Below are 21354 nucleotides of genomic sequence, written 5' to 3'. Positions count from 1 at the left end.
ATTTTGGAGCAACTGAATTATACCCCAGAATTAAACATAGATATACTAGAAACAGATGAGCATTGTAATACATTTGAAAAACAAGCTATAATATGTCGTTTCAGCTGTGTCTGGCCAAAACCTATTGAGCTATTTCATTGGATTTTCACAAACATGACTACTCACTGTGAAATTCACCTCTATTCTAGGGGGTTCTTCATTGTAAATTTCCCTTCAATAGAGGATTTATGAGACATTTTATTACGGGAAGGACCATGGTTCTGGGGATCCACGAGTCTCTTCATCACACCATGGTTTCTGGAATTTGATGTAAATACAATGGTTGTCTCCAGGATTTTAGTTTGGGTTCGTTTGCACAATCTCACACTACATCTTTGGAACCAACAAGTCCTTGTAGGTGTCGGTAACACTATCGGGCATTACATTAAAACAGACACACAAAGACTGGAGGAAATAATTTTCACATTTGCATGAATTTGTGTGGAAGTAGATCTCAACAAAGGCTTGCCAGATCGAATACAACTGAAGCACAAATAGAGGTGCTGGACACAGATACTAGAATATAAAAATACAACATTTACATGCAAAATCTGCCGGCAAACGCGACATCTACGTGCCCTGAAGCCAAAAAAGACACCCGAAGAAAGAAGAAAACATGGAAACAATCTAAGTGATGGAAATTTCCCCCACCAGTCTCTGATGAGGACGAGGAAGCTGATGAGGAACATCCCATACTCAACAAGAACAATCAGATGAATAAAAAACAAGAAGCACAGGAATTAAATCCACAAGATCCGATGGACTCGCAGTCGGAAAATATACCAGAAACAATGGATACTAGTGGATCCAAATGACTACATACATCAAACAACTCTGATTCTAATAAAGACAACCCTTGACCTGAGGCTGACACTTCACTTGCACTTGTATCTTCGATGCTGACTCAAGGGGAGTGAGACAAGGTTGAGAAGAAAAAAGGGATAAAAGCATGATTTTTCTCCCCATTTGTACATTATCTTTTGCTTTCATTGAATTTCTGATCAACATTCATTAACTTGCAGATGAATGCATCACAGCATCTACAACATGTAATTTTGTTTTTATTAATAAAATTACAATTTTTCTTTGGGGAATAAAACTTAGGAAAATCTTGAAAATTATTATTCATGGACTAAATTAATAGTATTCCCATTCCTCCATATTTTTCTTATATTTTTCCACTTATAGTGTTTTTCATCAATTTCACTTTTTTATTTCCTCTCAATTCTCCCATTCTTAATTATGTCATGTTGGCTTTTCTTTTGCTTCTAGCATACCTTCTCCCTTCCCTGTAGATTAAACTTCTTTAGCTTTTTTTTAAGCTAATTTCAATTAAACCATAAAAAAGATACAATGTTCAAGCCTTGTTTGTAATTGATATGCCGCAAGGGAAACTAAACCACTGACAAAATAGCAGGGAATCATACAATAACCATGTTTTGAGTGAAATTAAATACTAACATAAAGTTTGAAAAAAAATTATTATATTCCTATCTAAAAAAGGCCTGAAAGATGGGCTTACCACCCTGGTAACTAGAAGCCTAGCTAGTGAAATGACTGTGCAAACTAAAAAACCTAGAAGCATTGAGCTAAGGAGATCTTGAGGCATCCACCTCAATGAGGTTGGGACATTTTGTTTTCAATAGGTCTAGGGCTTGGAGGCAGTTGTTCCTAGATGTGTTTGAGGTGTAACCTCGTCTACTTTTGGTTCAAGACCACCTTGGCGAGTGATGAGCTCTGGTATTACAACAAGGATGTTGTAACTCCCAAGGATACTAGTTTTAATTATCAACCTGGGGTTTGTACAAACTTAAAAGGTGACAGGGTTGTATTCACAGTAAGCTAACTTCTATTTAAGTTGCTCTGAGGCAATGGATCAAACCATGGTGTACAAAGACTGTTTTGCAAATTGAATCTAGATTTTACAGAAAGGAAAAATGTTGCATAAAAGGAAATTCTAATATACTTGCAAGAAATGTAAATGTTGCATGAAAGGAAATTATAATTTGCTTGCAAAAAATGCAAATTTTGCATGAAAGGAAATTTTAATCTACTTGCAAGGAATGGAAGTGCTTGGAATAGAAATCCTAACCTACTGCGGAGAATAAATGACAAAGAAGTAAACCTAGTCTAACCGCATAAAGTAAATAGCATGGAATAAAACATAAATTATTGCATGACAAAGGAGATATTATTCTAATGGAAAAACTCAATAAATGCTTCATGAAATATTAATGTAATATATCCCTGTGTTATTAAATTCATGAACTCAATCATTAAACATAATTGTAGAAATAAATTGCAGGGATGAAAAGAAAGGTCCTAAGTGGTCTTTGATCTTCCCCAAGCTTGGTTTCAAGGCCCTACGAGGCATTGTGCAGGGATAAGCAGAAAAAATTAAGCTTGAAGGACAATTTTGGCCAAGTTTTGTGGGGCTCTGCGCAGTGCGACAGGATGTTACAGGATTACTACATGATGTTACTAGATTGCCCTATATTGCTGCGGGATTGAATCTAAGAGAATTCCAAGGGCTTAGAGGGAAATCTGAAGGTAAGGACAGATAGTGGAAGGTGGGAGAAGGATATGGGAGCCCTTGCCAAGCGTAGTACTCCTCAAGAGTCCTTCTTGCACAAGGAGGGAACGCAAGGAGTAGCCTCTAACAAATCTATTCTGAACTTTTTGTATGCAGACCGCTTGAAGAAGTTAATGAGGATGAAAGGAGGGTATTGATGGTAGGGTTACAAGTTAAAATGTCAGTGCTCTTCTCTGCAAACCAATAGTATGACCTACACACTAAAAATAATACTCAACTTGAAAAAGATCTAAAACATGCTAACAATACTAATTGCAGAAAATCAAACAAGAAAGGAAAGGATGAGTTGAATTTTGTTCAAATTTCTAACTATTGCATCAAAAGAAAACATATATTTTTGTGATTTCCAATACAAAGTCTACAATCACAGTTTCCAAGAGAGATGATTGAAAAATCTACAGAGGAAACTTTTCTCGTAGTCCAATCTTGCGAAAGGAACTACTGTTAAACTAAATACAAAAAAGAAAGATACATAACAAAAATGTACAAAGGAGAGAGACTAGAGTGCTTAGGTTGGGCCCTAACTGAAGGGTACTCAACCCTCTAAAACACACTCAAATTGTAGGAAAAAAAATTCTTCCCATTGCACTCAAAAAGTGTTCAAATACATGATATAGAAACTGAAATGATAAGTACAAGATCCTAGCTCTAGCAGTGACTCACTATTCTCCTCTAAAAAGTTGAATCCTATTGAGCTCTTGGGTTCCTTTATTTATACAAAATGAGTGAGGGAGGAGACTCGTTGGAAGGAAGTTTGCTTCCTTTCAAAATCCCTACAAAAGTGGATCTAGTCTCTTGAGATCATTGTAGCCACTAAATGCAGTAATTACCCAATAGTCAACCAAGTTGGTTCGTGAGTTAATGCAATGAACGAGCCTCCTATATGTCCTCCAGTTGGCCTCCAATTTACTTCTACATAATAAATATTTTTTTTCCTGCACATTAATCATGCTAGGCCACAAGATATGATAAATATTCCTTAATCTCCCTAATAATATCCCTAATAAAAGGTGTTATCAAATGCAAAGAGAGAGGTAAATGTATGCTAAAGGATGGCTATATGGGCCTTGATTTATACCTATTTAGGATTCCCATCATCACCCCCTAATGAAGGTGTTTCTCACCCTATGAGCAAATCAGCCACTTAATTGCATCTCATCCATAGCCCTGGTGGCATCCATGACATCCCAAGGTATCTCAAATGGAATGGCCCCGTAGGGGTGGAATCCTGCATTCTTCTCTATCTCTGCCCATTCTTGTTGCTCTTCTGCATGCTCTCTTCTTTCTTGTAGCCCTAATAGCAAAGGAGGGTCAACTTTAAGCCCAATCCAATTGCTCTTCAGTCTCTCAAATATTATTTTATACAAGGGTTTCCTTTCCAAGGTATTCCTCGGCCTTTCTAGGGAATGATACTCTTGTATTTTTAGGCTATGTGATAGAGTGTCATCTCCTCTGAAAAGCGAGTAAACTCTCGATTCCTAGTAACTTGAAAATGACTTCAAAGTGCAAGATGGCTTGTTCTTATCTTTCTATGTAGATCGTTGTCAGTCTTGGGTCTTCATAAATGAGTTTATGGTTGTTGGTTACAAGATGAGGGGCTCTCATTTCTATTATGATCCATAGGGGTTCATTGGTTTCCATAGTCATGACCCTTTTTGTCCCTTCAGCCCTTGCTTCCGCATGAGTATGCCAAGAGTTTAATACCATTAGTTGCAGATATCCCATTATGGAATTGGGATCCCAAAAGTTCATATCAATCAATATCATGTTATGCATATGGAATTCAGTCATTCTATCATTGTCCTCAACACTAGATTTATGACATAATTCAATAAACTTTTTGCAGTCCTGGAAAGGACGTGAACCACATTGTGATAGGGTCTTGTTCTGAAATTGAAGCCATTGTTCCTTGAGGAACATTGCATAGGTTTTTGAGGGGTGTCTACATTGAGTGGCTTCCATAGCCAAGCTTGTCATGGTGGAAAACTACACATCTTTCTCCTGCAGTTGGTCTTTTAGTGTCTTGTTTTCTATCCACAGTTGTTCCCTCACGTTTGCTTCTTTTAGTCTCAAATCAACCATCTCCTCACCCATATTCTTCATATTTTCTTCCATTAGGCCCACATATTCAACTCCTTTATACCTTGTAATTTGCATTCATCGGTCACTTCTACCTCTTTCTTTGTCTAGCTCAAGGAGGATTTGGACTGCAAATTTGGTAGGTATTATTTTTCCTGCTTCAAATAATTTGTAGTAGGACCCAAGGTATGGTTGGGGATCATGTTCTTGTAGCTCTTGTGGCCCTTCACCTCCTTCCTCTGGTGGTGCAACACTTTCCTGTAGCATTGACATGCCTTCTTGTAGCAATTCTTTGTCTTTTGGTAGCACTTCTTTGCCTTCCTGTAGCATGGCATATTCCTCTTGCAATTGTCTACCCTTGGCTCCCCTGATGTTTAGCTTCCTTTGTGAGGCTTGGGGTTGTTTTCCTTTGGCTCTGAGGGAGGTTATTTCTTAATTTTTCTTCTTATCTCTCTCCAACTCTCCCTCCTAGTGGCTAGCTTACCCCTCAATGTTGATGGGGGTTGTTGAGGAAGGTTGAGGCTTACCTTGCTTAAGTCTACTGCTTCTCCTCCCCTTGAAATATAGAGGGCCTTTCTTTAGTTGCCTCCCTTTGGGCTTGGCTGGTGTACTCAAGTTTGCTAGGGTGGCAGCTACTTCTTTCTCAGTATTCCCTTATGAAATGCTTGTCTGCTACTCTCGCCTCCTTTAATGAGGTCTAAAATATTCCCAAATGGGATTTGGGGTTCCTTATTCTCCTTTTATCTCACTAATACACATGGGCGTAAAATCTGATGGAAGAGATAAAATTGGAAAAATTGTCAAAAGTTAAATGTGTTTTTTGTTTTTTTAAATCCCGACGATGTCAAATATCCAACGAGAGTTCCTTTACCATCAAATATCCGACGAGAGTGCCTGTGCCATCAAATATCTAAAGGTTGGTCCAATATCAAATAAATGCAAGGGAGTAGTTGTATAACAACCAATTCCACTATAAATTATCCTTAAGATCTTACTCTTATATCATTCAACCCCTTATTTCAACTATTTTATCTGAAATATAGATTTTGATCTCACTAATTCAAAGACTTCACATTTATCTATTTCTAAAATATTTTTAAAAACCTACAATTTAATTAAATTAAACAAAAATTAACCACCATAACCTAACATAATGCCCAATAAATCTTACAAAATTGGATATCTATGTTTTCCTCCCAAAAAAAATGATTGTCTCACAAATCCTATTACAACCATTTGGCCCATTGAAAGTTGTATTGAAAATTATCCTTGGCATCTCACTCTTATATCATTCAGCCCCAAATTTTGTGCAACAATTTTCAGATCATGTTTTGTAGTCTAATAAAACTTAACCTACAATATATATCCTTTATTACACAAATTTCTCCGTGCATTTTTTTTTTATTATATTTATTCTTTTTATATAATTTTTAAATTTTTAAATTAGTAGAGAAATTTGAAATTAAATTTTCAAATATAATAATAGAATATAATAATAATAATTAAAAATAAAATTAAAAAGATAATTACAAATTAGTAAAATAAACCATATTAAAAACAAAATAAGATATAAACTCTCTCAAAAACTTTTTATAACAATAAAAAAAATTATACTAATTTATTTAGATTTTAAATATATATTTTTTGAGTTAATTTAGCGTTTGAAATTATAGTAATGGATCTTTTTAATTCTCTGAAATATTTGGATGTATTTTTATAAAATAATTTAGTGATGAATTTATATTAATTGATTTAGTTTTAAATTAAAATTATATTAATTCATTATTGTAGATTATGATTAATTAATAAAAAAAAAAAAGATTATAATTGTAAAGGAATGCAGTTGAGCCTATTATAATTACAAAGTCTTTAGCTTTGAAAATTATTAAAGTTATTTATTTATTTTTTAAATATATTTAATAATAAATTTTTATTTTTTATTTTATATATAATTTATTTTGTATTTTTTAATTAATGATTTAAAAATTAGTCTAAAGGGATTAAGTTTTTCTAGTTAAAGCATCTTTGTTATTAAAAGGTCACGAGTTCAATTTTTCGGACACTTTTCAATAAGATTTTGTGGTTGAGTCAATAGGAAGTGATAGGTTCAAGTGGATCTGCTTGGTACAAATATTCTGTGAACTATTGGTCACCAATCTCGAGAGCTGAACCAACTAGAAATTTGAAAAAAAAAACTTACTATAATGGTATTTATAAATATACTAATCAAAATTATTATTACTCCAATCATATTATTTTTAAAATGATAGAAATTTAATTTCAATGGCAAAGGTGGTTATAACTTAGGACAATCTGAAAAATATATTGAGGCAAAAATGAAAACAAAGTTAGGGTTTCTCTGCTCAACAATGGGGTTTGGGGCGCCGCCACCATATTCTATCCCTTGGACAGCTCGCTGGGCTGCAAGGAAACTGATTCTCAGGGACAATGGCGACTCTAATCTCCCGGCTGGGGTTTATCTAAGGAACTGTTTCGATGGGAAAAAACAGGGCTATTTTGCCACACAGGGTTTCGTTATCTCTTTGAGCCCATAGATGTCGGATCCTCGAACATGATTTGGCTACCAAGTTTGTGTTGGATGGTTTTATGGTCAGCGAAGACTATATATTCCTTTGGGCACAAAGAAATTGATTGTCGCCGGATTAGTGAAACGCTCCCCAGTTGTGGCCTACATATGACTGAGGGCATTGCAAGGGGGAATGGATCAACCGGGGGTGTGACTCGGTGGATGGATCACTGAGATCATGGCACTAAGGTGGAGGCAGGACCATCCAGCTGGTTACTCTCTGCAATCGTTGGCTTCAACGATTGCCCACCCTTTCTGTGATTCAAGATCAAGGGTACCCTCGTGCCCTAGCCGGTTCTGCTGCATGGACCGTATGTGGGGGCACAAATAACTCTCCCCACCAACACGCGATCACCTTAGTCTTATGCGTTGTGCGGGATACCTATTTATGGGTGGTCTACTGATCATAAAATGGAGACCAACCATTGGAAACAAGGCAACAGAACCCTGAAGGTGATCACAGAGACCTCAATGCAGTGCAATGCACCTGATGTCACTCGGCCTAGACACATTCAGATGGAAACAGAAGCCGGACCTCTGGTAAATTCTCTTTGATTTCAATTTTTTTATTAGAACCCCTTTCGGGATGTCACTTTTGGTTTGGGTACATGCAACAGACTGTGTGTTGCATTTGAAGAATCGCATCTCCTATCATGTTGGATATCTCGTCGAATTGCAACATCTGATTTTTGGGGGCAGAGCACTCCAGGACCCCAGGCCCCTCACAGACTACAATATCTTACATATTTCTACCATAATACTCAATCTGAGGCTAAGAGGTGGCGCAACAAACTACAGTAAATCAAATTATACAGGAGGAGGCATTGGGAGCAGTTCAAAAAAAAATACAAAAAGACATTAAAAGCACAAAAATGGAGGACTTTCTTTCAAGAACATTATCCAAGGAAAGAATACACCTTGAGTGACACCAAAGCAAGCTGGAACCGAAGCCAATCCATATATTGTGGAGCAACTGAATTATACCCCAGAATTAAACATAAATATACTAGAAACAAATGAGCATTGTAATACATTTTAAAAACAAGCTATAATCTGTCGTTTCAACTATGTCTAGCCAAAACCTATTGAGCTATTTCATTGGATTTTCCCAAACTGGACTACTCACTGTGAAATTCATCTGTGTTCCAAGGGGTTCTTCATTGTAAATTTCCCTTCAACAGAGGCTAGATACATTATATTACGGGAAGGACCATAGTTCTGAGGATCCACGGGTCTCTTCATCACACCATGGTTTCTGGGACTTGATGCAAATACAATGGTTGTCTCCAGGATGCCAGTTTGGGTTTGTTTGCAAAATCTCCCATTACATCTTTGGAACCAACAAGTCCTTGCAAGTATTGGTAACACCATCGGACATTACATTAAAACGGACACACAAAGACTGGAGGAAATAATTTTCACATTCGCATGAATTTGTGTGGAAGTAGATCTCAGCAAAGGCTTTCCAGATCGAATACAATTGAAGCACAAACAGAGGTGTTGGACACAGATACTAGATTATAAAAATACAACATTTAGATGCAGAATCTGCCGGCAAATAGGACATCTACAAGATACGTGCCCTAAAGCCAAAAAAGACACCTGAAGAAAGAAGAAAACAGGGAAACAATCTAAGGGATGGAAATTTCCCCCACCAATCTCTGATGAGGAGGAGGAAGCCGATGAGAAATATCCCATACCCAACAAGAACAATCAGATGAATAAAGAACCAAAAGCACAGGAATTAAATCCACAAGATATTATGGACTCGCGGTTAGCAAAGATACCAAAAACAATGGATACTAGTGGATCCAGGAGACTACATACATCAGACAACTCTGATTCTGATAAAGACAACCCTCGACCTGAGGCTCACACTTCACTTGCACTTGTATCTTCGATGCCGACTCAAGGGGAGTGGCACAAGGTTGAGAAGAAAAAAGGGAGAAAAGCATGATTTTTCTCCCCATTTGTACATTATTTTTTGCTTTCATTGAATTTTCGATCAACAGTCATTGACTTGTCGATGAAATGCGTCACAGCATCTGCAACATGTAATTTTGTTTTCATTAATAAAATTATGATTTTTCTTTTGGGAAAAAATTTAGGAAAATCTTGAAAATTATTATTCATGGACTTAATTAATAGCATTCCTATTCCTCCATATTTTTCTTATATTTTTCCACCTATAGTGTTTTTCATCAATTTCACTTTTTTATTTCCTCTAAATTCTCCCATTCTTAATTATGTCATGTTGGATTTTCCTTTGCTTCTAGCATACCTTCTCCCTTCCCTGTAGCTCACACTTATTTGGATTTTTTTTAAGCTAATTTCGATTAAACCATAAAAAAGATACAATGTTCAGGCCTCATTTGTAATTAATATGCTGCAAGGGAAACCAAACCACTAACAAAATAGCTGGGAATCATACATTAACCATGTTTTGAGTGAAATTAAATAGTAACATAAAGTTTGAAAAAAAATTATTATATGCCTATCTAAAAAAGGTCTGAAAGACGGGCTTACCACCTTGGTAACTAGAAGCCTAGCTAGAGAAAAGATTGTGCAAACTAAAAAACCTAGAAGCATTGAGCTAAGGAGATCTTGAGGCATCCGCCTTAATGAGGTTGTGACATTTTGTGTGTCTTCCAATAGGTCTAGGGCTTGGAGGCAGTTGTTCCTAGATGTGTTTGAGGTGTAACCTCATCTACTTTTGGTTCAAGACCACCTTGGCCAGTGATGAGCTCTGGTATTACAACAAGGATGTTGCAACTCCCAAGGCTACCAGTTTTAATTATCAACCTGGGGTTTGTACAAACTTAAGAGGTGACAGGGTTGTATTCATAATAAGCTAAGTTCTATTTAAGTTGCTTTGAGGCAATGGATCAAACCATGGTGTACAGAGATTGTTTCGCAAATTGAATCTAGATTTTGCAAAAAGGAAAAATGTTGCATAACAGGAAATTCTAATATACTTGCAAGAAATGTAAATGTTGCATGAAAGGAAATTATAATTTGTTTGCAAGAAATGTAAATGTTGCATGAAAGGAAATTTTAATCTACTTGCAAGGAATGAAAGTGCTTGGAATAGAAATCCTAACCTACTGCGGAGAATAAATGACAAAGAAGTAAACCTAGTCTAGCCGCATAAAGTAAATAGCATGGAATAAAACATAAATTATTGCATGACAAAGGAGACCTTATTCTAATGGAAAAACTCAATAAATGCTTCCGATAATATTAATGTAATATATCCTTGTGTTATTAAATTCATGAACTCAATCACTAAACATAATTGTAGAAATAAATTGCAGGGATGAAAAGAAAGGTCCTAAGTGGTCTTTGATCTTACTCAAGCTTGGTTTCAAGGCCTAGGAGACATTGTGAAGGGATAAGAGGAAAAAATTAAGCTTGAAGGACAATTTTGGCCAAGTTTTGAGGGGCTCTGTGCATTGCTACAAGATGTTACTGGATTTCCCTATATTGCTATGAGATTGAATCTAAGAGCATTCCAAGGTGTTGGAGGGAAATCTGAAGGTGAGGAAAGATGGTGGAAGGTGGGAGAAGGATATAGGAGCCCTTGTCAAGTGTAGTACTCCTCAAGAGCCCTTCTTGCACAAGGAAGGAATGCAAGCAGTAACCTCTAACAAATCTATTATGAACTTTCTGTATGTAAACCACTTGAAGAAGTTGATGGGGATGAAAGGAGGGTATTGATGGTAAGGTTACAAGTTAAAATGTCAATGCTCTTCTCTGCAAACCAATAGTATGACCTGCACACCAAAAATATTACTCAACTTGCAAAACATCTAAAACATGCTAACAATACTAATTGCAGAAAATCAAACTAGAAAGGAAAGGATGAGTTGAATTTTATTCAAATTACTAACTATTGCATCAAAAGAAAACATATATTTTTGTGCTTTCCAATACAAAGTATACAATCACAGTTTCCAAGAGAGATGATTGACAAATCTACAAAGGAAACTTTTCTCGTAATCCAATCTTGCGAAAGGAACTACTATTAAACTAAATACAGAAAAGAAAGATACATAACAAAAATGTACAAAGGAGAGAGACTAGAGTGCTTAGGTTGGGCCCTAACCGAAGGGTACTCAACCCTCTAAAACACACTCAAACTGTAGGAAAAAAATGCTTCCCAGTGATCTCAAAAAGTGTTCAAATACATTATATAGAAACTGAAATGATAAGTACGAGATTCTAGCTCTAGCAGTCACTATTCGCCTCTAAAAAGTTGAATCCTATTGAGCTCATGGGTTCCTTTATTTATACAAAATGAGTGAGGGAGGAGACTCATTGGAAGGAAGTTTGCTTCCTTTCAAAATCCCTCCAAAAGTGGATCTAGTCTCTTGAGATCATCATAGCCACTGAATGTAGTAATTGCCCAATAGCCAACCAAGTTGGTTCGTGAGTTAATACAGTGAACGAGCCTACTACATGTCCTCCAGTTGGCCTCCAATTTACTTCTACATAATAAATATTTTTTTTTCCTGCACATTAATCATGCTAGGCCACAAGATATGATAAATATTCCTTAATCTCCCTAATAAAATGTGTTATCAAATGCAAAGAGGGGTAAATGTATGCTAAAGGATGGCCATATGGGCCTTGATTTATACCTATTTAGGATTCCCATCATCATGCCTTAGTGAAGGTGTTTCTCACCCTATGAGAAAATCAGCCACTTAATTGCATCTCATCCATAATCCTAGTGGCACCCCTGACATCCCAAGGTATCTCAGATGGAATTCCCCCTTAGGGGTGGAATCCTACATTCTTCTCTATCTCTACCCATTCTTGTTGCTCTTCTGCATGCTCTCTTCTTTCTTGTAGCCCTAATAGCAAAGGAAGTTCAAATTTAAGCCCAATCCAATTAATCTTCAGTCTCTCAACTATTATTTTATACAAGGGTTTCCTTTCCAAGGTATTCCTCGGCCTTTCTAGGGAGTGATACTCTCGTATTTTTAGGCTAAGTGGTAAAGAGTGTCATCTCCTCTAAAAAGCAAGTAAACTCTCGATTCCTAGTAACTTGAAAATGTCTTCAAAGTGCAAGATGGCTTGTTCTTGTCTTTCTATGTAGATCATTGTGAGTCTTGGGTCTTCATAAATGAGTTTATGGTTGTTGGTTACAAGACGAGGGGCTCTCAATTCTATTATGATCCATAGGGGTTCATTGGTTTCCATAGTCATGAGCCTTTTTGTCCCTTCAGCCCTTGCTTCGTCATGAGTATGCCAAGAGTTTAATACCATTATTTGCGCATCTCCCATTCTGGAATTGGGATCCCAAAAGTTCATATCAATCAATGTCATGTTATGCATATGGAATTCAGCCATTCTATCTTTGTCCTCAACACTAGAATTATGACATAATTCAATAAACTTTCGTAGTCCTAGAGATGAAGTGAACCACATTGTGATAGGGTCCTGGTCTGAAATTGAAGCCATTGTTCCTTGACGAACATTGCATAGGTTTTTGATGGCTGTCTACATTGATTGGCTTCCATAGCCAAGCTTGTCATGGTGGAAAACTACACATCTTTCTCCTACAGTTGGTCTTTTAGTCTCTTATTTTCTATCCACAGTTGTTCCCTCATGTTTGCTTCTTTTAGTCTCAAAAAAACCATCTCCTCACCCATCTTCTTCGTATTTTATTCCATTATGCTCACATATTCAACTCCTTTATACCTTGTAATTTGCATTCATCAGTCACTTCTACCTCTTTTTTTGTCTATCTCAAGGAGGATTGGGACTGCAAATTTGGCAGGTATTATTTATCTTGCTTCAAATAATTTGTAGTAGGACCCAAGGTATGGTTGGGGATCATGTTCTTGTGGCTCTTGTGGCCCTTCACCTCCTTCTTTTGGTGGTGCATCACTTTCCTGTAGCACTGACATGCCTTCTTGTAGCAATTCTTTGTCTTGTGGTGGCACTTCTTTGCCTTCCTGTAGCATGGCAGATTCCTCTTGAAGTTGTCTAGCCTTGGCTCCCCTGGTGTTTGGCTTCCTTTCTTAGACTTGGAGTTGTTTTCCTTTGGCTCTGAGGGAGGTTATGTCTTAATTTTTCTTCTTATCTTTCTCCAACTTTCCCTCCTAGTGGCTATCTTACCCCTCAATGTTGATGGGGGTTGTTGAGGAAGGTTGAGGCTTACCTTGCTTAAGTCTACTGCTTCTCCTCCCCTTGAAATATAGAGGGCCTTTCTTTAGTTGCCTCCCTTTGGGCTTGGCTAGTGTACTCAAGTTTGCTAGGGTGGCGGCGACTTCTTGCTCAATATTCCCTTATGAAATGCTTGTCTGCTACTCTTGTTTCCTTTAATGAGGTCTAACATATTCCCAAATGGGATTTGGGGTTCCTTATTCTCCTTTTATCTCACTAATACACATGGGCGTAAAATCTAATGGAAGGGATAAAATCAGAAAAAATAAAAAATAAAATAAAAAATAAAAATAAATCAATAAATCAGAAGTTAAATGTATTTTTTGTTTTTTTTTTTTAAATCCCAACGATCGTCAAATATTCAACGGGAGTTCCTTTACCATCGAATATCCTACTAGAGTGCCTGTACCATCAAATATCCGAAGGTTGGTCCGATATCAGATAAATGCAAGGGAGTAGTTGTATAACAGCCAATTCCACCACTATTGGCTTATTTCTGGTGGACAACGTCTAATTTAGGACCACTTTACGTTGAGTTTAACTAATTATAATAAATATAAGATTAATATTAAATAATTATATATAATATTATTAATATATAATTAGGCTCTATTAATATTAATATCAATAATATATTTATTAATATATTATTATATAATAATATATATAAAAAGTTATGTAATATATTGTTATAATTAATTATAATAAATATTATATAGAGAGAGAGGGGGGCCTGAATATCATATAACTTCGACATAGTTGTTGTATTACTTGTGATTGTTTTGAAAAGTTGTAGGCCTATTTTGAGGTTAATTTTTGAAGAAAATCATCACTAAAAGTTTGGTGAGGAAAAATGTCACATAACATTCCTCAAGGAGGCCAAGGAGACATGGGATTGACATTGGGGGCTTCAGAGGATCGAAAATGTTATTGCCCTTATAGAATTTGCAATGGTTTAAAGCCAAGGAGACTTCTAATAAAGACAACTAAAAGGCATTGTAGAGACTATGGACATGCTAAAGGCGGACATGAATACCATCCATTAGTAAATTATTCATTATATGTCTTTGTATTGTAGATTATTTTTTTAAATGTTTATATTTATATTGTATTTTAGATTGTATGTCTTTGTATTGTAAATTGTATCGTCTTTCTATTGTAAATGCTTATATTCTTTTGGGAGATATTTGACCTATGTTGTCATCTTGATGTGGAGAAATATTATTTTATTATTATGGTTAGGGTCGATTAAGGGGTTAGCTCAAGTTAGGGATTAATTAGTTTATGGGCTTAGTGATAAGGGACTATTGAATAAGGGTTTAGGGGTTAGGGTTTAAGGGCTTAGGGGTTAGAGATTTAAGGGCTTAGAGGAATGGGGTTAAGGTTTTAGGGGGATAATGTATGTTTAGGGGGTTAATTAGGACCTAGAGGATTTATAGGTTAATGGGTTTTTAGGGAACATTATTAATAATTTTTTAAAGTGTATTATGAACATTTAAAAGATGGAGATTTAAAATGTTATGTTCCTAACCACAATGCAGCACTCATACAAGAGACTCTTTCTCATTTTTTAAGGAAAAATTTTGAGATACAAGCCCTGCACTTGGTGTTTCAAAATGTTTTACTAGGGGACATTGAGATTTTTAAGCCCAAGTGATATAGAGTGAAGAATTATATTTATAAAGTCTCTTATTGTGATACGTAAAGGGTCTCATTTTTTGTAAATTGTAAGAAAAGTTGAAGTAATATCAATCTATAATAGTTCTAGGAAAATGGTAGATTGATGAAATATTTGATAAATCATTAATGGTTACTTTTTCCAAATTTATCTTACTTATTATCACTCGTGCAAGGTAGAACATTTCATTTTGAATGTCCTTTGAAGTAGGTGCAATGTTTTTATTCTATATATAACATTCACTTGTCACTAAGTATAAAGGAATGAGTTTTTGACATTTTGGTCAAATCAACTAAGTAGTCAAAAAGAAAGAATACCCCATTTTGTGTAAAAGGAGAGATTGATGTCATGCCTTAGTAAAAAAGGGTTTCATATGAAAATTAATGTCTTTAGTGGGTTCCCTACTGTAGAAATTTTGAATAATTTAACACATATTCAATGGAGATTATCCTGATCATGTACTGTTGCGGAAAACATACACAATACATAAGCTCCTCTACGTTGATCATCAATATAGCAGCATCAATAACAATAAAACATCAAGAGCATTCACACATTAACACAGTATGTATCCCGGGAAAGCATCTCGCTAAAAACCCCAATTATCTGTATATTAATGATTGAGTCATGTAACATTACACAGCATAATACTTCTCACAAGTATCTCCACCTCTGTTACACACAATACAGCTCAGATCTGATCTCCAAATCCCTTCCACTGCTTGCCTGCCTCCACTGCTCAATACCTGCTCAAGAACTGATGAGAATGGCTCACCAAACTCGTTTTTCACCTGCAAAATAGTCACTCACACTTGTTGGACGTGAGCACAAGCTATAATGTGGGCAAATACGTGAGCAAACTCATTGGCATACTCAATCCCTTGATTGTGCAAGATCTGGTGCACAACTATAGTCACAACTGATAGCAATCTGATTCTCTACCACCTGTCCCTGTTGAACTGAACATGCACTGACAAGCAACTGAGTTAACTGATGTATTCATTAGTTGTATTATGAGTTAATAACTTGTGAATTAATTAATAACTAATTCACCCAACTCATCTCTAGTCTATTTGCCAATTAGACTAAATACAACCAGTTTAACAAAGCTAAACTGAACACAACTCCATCAACTCCACAATCAACTCCACCAAACTCAACTGATTGAGTTCTAACTGAATTCATGCATGCAACAACTCAACTGACTCATAAGAAAAGCGTATTTCCTTCTGACAGCTGCATGTGCCACCTCTGTAGCTCAAACTGAAGTGCTCCAAGAGAATAAGATTAAGTTTATATTCCAAATATTATTGTGAGATAATAATATTTGACTTTTCTATTTTTGACAGCCAGTCTAAAAATAGACTTTGATCACTCACACTGTGATCACTCACACTTTCATCAAAAATAGAAGTCCATCTATTTTTTCCCAACTTGATCAATCATCCATAAACAACAACCTGCAATCCATAGACATGATCCATATGTCTAAAAATAGACATAGTCTAAAAATAGACTTGCGCCAAAAAATAGCCTGCGGGCCCACTTAGTGAAGGCAACTCTTTTCACTAAGCTCCATCATCTTGTTGCAATCTCAACACCTACCACTTGTCTAAATAAAAAAAGGGATTCTATCTAATTTTCTTACATAGGTTATTGATTTCAAAGTTCATAAGTGAAAACATATGATGAAAATACAAAATAAAATGCAACTAATAAGTTAGATCAACAAACACATTGTTGTCTTGATTTTGGTGAGCTAACCTAGACAATATGAGACCTTCCTATTTGGGTGAAATGATGCAAAATATAGGAAATTAAGAATAAAAGGGTATAGAAAGAACAAAAGACCAAAGAATAAGAAAACTTATCTTCCTCTTGTACATTCCTAGACCCATCTAGCCACCAACTAATTTTAGTAGTAAGTTTCATTGTGAGAATACCTTTCATATGAGATTAAAAGTCCACATCCTCTTTAGAATTTTTATTTTTTTTAATTAAGAAATGATTAAAAAAGATAATATAAAATCCACAGTATTTACCTTGAGGTTTTCCTGCTTGAACTTAATTGGTATTTCCTGGATTCATTGGTATTATTGTTTGAGTCTTGTACTTTGAGTACATTTACAAATTTGATGGAATGAAAAGGATTTGATGATTGTAAAGTGATTGTTCCTAATATTTTTCAACATAATCTTAAACATCTTGCTAAATTGGACAAGCTTCCTGATTGCATTGATTTGTTGTATTTGTTTCTTGCTCACACCCAAGCTTATGATTTCTCACCCATACTCTTCAAACTTCTGGTCTCTAAGTGAAATCAAGAAAGAATATGACATTATAATGAGGAATGAAAAATAATATCAATATGTTTTTTATTATGGTTGTGACTATATATCTCAGAAAGTGTCTCTCTTCCTACATGTCAAGAAAAGTAACATCTTTCCTATATTTTTTCAACATATTCTTAAATATAATCTTCATAAATTGCACAAGCATCATCATTGATTTGTTGTCCTTGTTTCTTTCTCTCACCTAAGTTGTCTTTGTTTTCCTATATTATATTTGTAAATGTTTGTATCAACGTTTAAATATTTTCTATATATACTAATCTTACTTCATTGATTATAATTGTATAGTATTCCCCCCCCAGGGCATTACTCGACAAGGAATAGGTGGTTGTAGTACAAGCGCCTATTCAAGAACACGGAGAAAATATTGAGGATCAAGTTAATGATCCTATGGAAGAAGATAATGATGTTGATGATGCAATTGAAGAAGATGGGACAAATAGATTGATCCAGGAGACATTTAATAATGTTGAAATGGATGATGATGGCAACCAGTATGATGGTCATGCTTTTGATAAACCTGTACTTGAGAGGGAAATTGAACCTCTTTATGAAGGATCAAAAACATATCTTCTCTCTATTGTATTGTTACTGGTCAACTTAAAGCTAGTGAATGGTTTGTCAAACACATGTGTAACACAACTCCTAAGGTTTGTAATATATTTTTTGACATTATTAGCACTATATACATGATAAAGCGATAATTTTTCCTTTGTTTTTAATGTAATTAGTACATTGATCATCATTTAATTAATTTGTAACATTTGGATACAATATGTACAATTAATATTGTTTAGTACATTAACTAGAAGTATTGTTTTTCTATGTTGTAGATTGTTAGGTGAATTTCTATTACCATCGTCAAATGTTTTACCTCGTACATACCAATATTTACACGCCCTTAAGAAAGATATTGGAATGCAGTATCAAGTATTCGTGCATGTCCTAACGATGATATTCTCTATTATAAAGAACATGCATCGAAATTAAAATGCCCAAAATGTTATGAGAGTATATATCAAACCGATAAAGTAACATAAAAGGTGCCTAGCAAGGTTCTTCATTATATTCCCATAATTCCACGTCTATGACAATTGTTCAGGTGTGAAAGCATAGCACAAATTATTGATTGCCATGCAACGAATAGAAGTGAAGATGGTGTTCTTCGAATGCCTACAGATGGATCTGCATTGAGGAATATAGAGGAAAAGTGGCCAAAGTTTAAAATAGAACCTTGTAATCTTAGGCTTTCATTAGCAGCTGACAATGTCAATCCATTTATAGAGCTTAGATCTACTTACTCAATGTGGCCCTTTTTTGTTATCAACAATAACATTCCTGTGGGGAATTCAATAAAGAGGGAGCTCATAATGTTGACAATGATTGTTCCAAGTATTAATTTGATTAGAATAATTTTTTTAAATACATGCACATATTGTTCCAAGTATTAATTTGTTTACTCATATATGTTCAATTATGTCTTATATTTTTTTATTTACTCATATATGTAGTAATTGTGTACTATATGTTCAATCAATTAGGTAAGTACTATGTCAAAGATATGAATGTATGTATCAATCCTCTTATCGATGAGTTAGTGGAGCTATCAAACATCATCACTATGTATGATATCCCTAAACTAGTAGATGCAAAAAGGGAATTTGAATTCCAAGTAATGTTTGTATGGAAATTTCATAGTGCCTTAGGAATAACACATTTTTGTGGTATGTTATAATGTTACCCTACACTTTAATAGTGTTTAATTTTATGAAGTTCATTTCATGTATGTTTTTTAAATAGTCCCTTCATTGTACATACTTAAAATAATTGATATAAAAATTATTCCATCTCTTGCAGGTCTTCAAACAAAGGGTAAATTTTCTTGTCCAATTTGTGGTCCTAAGATTAAATCTCATCGTTCAAGAAGCTTAGGAAAGGAGGTGTTTGATGAGTATAGGCACTTCCTTTCTAAGAACCATAGGTACCGAAGTACCGAAAAACATATTTTCAATGGGAAAGAAGAGACTAGATTAATACCATAGAGAACGGCACCTCGTGCATGGAAATTGAAATATAATAGACTAGTCTCTCAAGGTATGGATCAAATTGTCTATGTATCAGTATGCATGATATGTTTGGATTATTTTATATTTTTGTGGCATTTTGTTCACTATACTAATGGATAGGTTATATTGTTTTTATAGTATCTTTAATTATATATGATTCACATTTTAGGTTGTCAAGGCATTAATAACAGGGCACTTCCATGAGGAATGAAAAGTTATCTCGAAAAATTCAATAGACTCCCCTACTATGAGCACCTAGAAATTGTTCATTTGTTTGATACAATTCACATTGGGAAGAACGTAACAAAGACCTTATGGAAAATTTTAGATGGAAGGAGAGCTAAAGAAAAAAATGTCAAGGTTTATAATGGCATTAAGGAGGGAAATCATGCAATGCAAAGTTTGATTCATTCAAATAGCGATGGAGATGACCAAAATATAAGTTATGATGGTTTTTGACAGAGAAACAAAGCAAGGATGTTAAAGAGGTTATTGAAAAATTAAATTTCCAACTGGATTTTGTTCAAACATAAAGAATATTCTAACAAAGAAAAGTGAATGAGGTGGGGTAAAACTCATGATTGGCATATGTTCATGAAGGTAAATATTTTGGTGTATATATTTGTACACTAGTGAAACATCTTATCAATGTTTTTTTTTCTACTAATTTTGGAATAAATAATGATCGATCATTATTTTTGTTACATTATGTTCTACCTCTATCTCTCCTAGAAAACTTTGATAACAATGTCAAACAAGTTATATATGATCTTGGAAAATACATGAGGTAAGTGGAGATTTATGTGCAAAGTATAGTTTGTTGTACAACTTATATTTTATTGCATGTGTTTTACTTGTCATCGTGTACTATATACTTTTATGTGGAAACCTATGATTTGCTTGCTTCATGTGTATATGGTCGTGTTATATAAAAAATGACCTCCTCATTAGCTCAGAGGAGAAAAACACTTTGATTGGAAGAAACCCTAAAGTTAGAGGCCCATTTTCTAGGGTAATGCACCCTAGAAACATATAAGAATCATTCTAACGCTACCTATGACCCAATAAGGTGCATTAATCCCTAGGTTAATGCTTTGTTTTTCCTAAAGGGGAGCATTATTTTATTTTTATAAAATTCTTGAGGTCAAAGTGTGAGTTCACTGACTGACACTTTGTTTATCACTCAATGTCAACTCCAAAAAGCACTAGAAACATCTGCCTCAGACCTGTCAAAGGAAATTGATAATCCTAACAAGAGCACAGAAAGGAGGAAAAAAAATAAAGTGAGGAAAAATCTAGCTTTTTCCTGAATGGAACTTGTGAAGGAATTGGAAATTATTGAGCCTCTCATAGCCTATAAATTGGAGGCTAGGCCATTGTAATGGGGATCAGAATTTGTGCATTGTTATGTTGTTGAGAACTTGACCGAGAGAGAGAGAGACATGAGTAACGAGCTAAGGGAAGACTTGATTCATCAACCATGGTTGTAATCATTCTTATCACATCTAATAATATAGACATGCTTTTGTTTTGTCTATGTGATGGTTATATTGAAACATTATTTCTGTATATGTTGGTTCAATGACGAGATTGATATTTATCTTTTATGCATGCTAGCTTTATATATTGTTATATGTTGATGTTTTGGATCATTATGCTTGCATATGATGTGAAGGTTACTTCGTGTGTTCTCTATGAGCAGGTCTTGATCTGAGAGTTGAGGAACGATCTTTCCCTTGTCACATTGAAAAATCTATTGGATCTACACCAAGGACTGGAAGGTAACC

The sequence above is a fragment of the Pinus tabuliformis genome, chromosome 6 (assembly GCF_031772625.1).
Source record: "Pinus tabuliformis cultivar Carrire ecotype Pingquan chromosome 6, CPIR1, whole genome shotgun sequence".
Taxonomy (NCBI): Eukaryota; Viridiplantae; Streptophyta; class Pinopsida; order Pinales; family Pinaceae; genus Pinus; species Pinus tabuliformis.
This window is presented reverse-complemented; position numbering follows the sequence as displayed.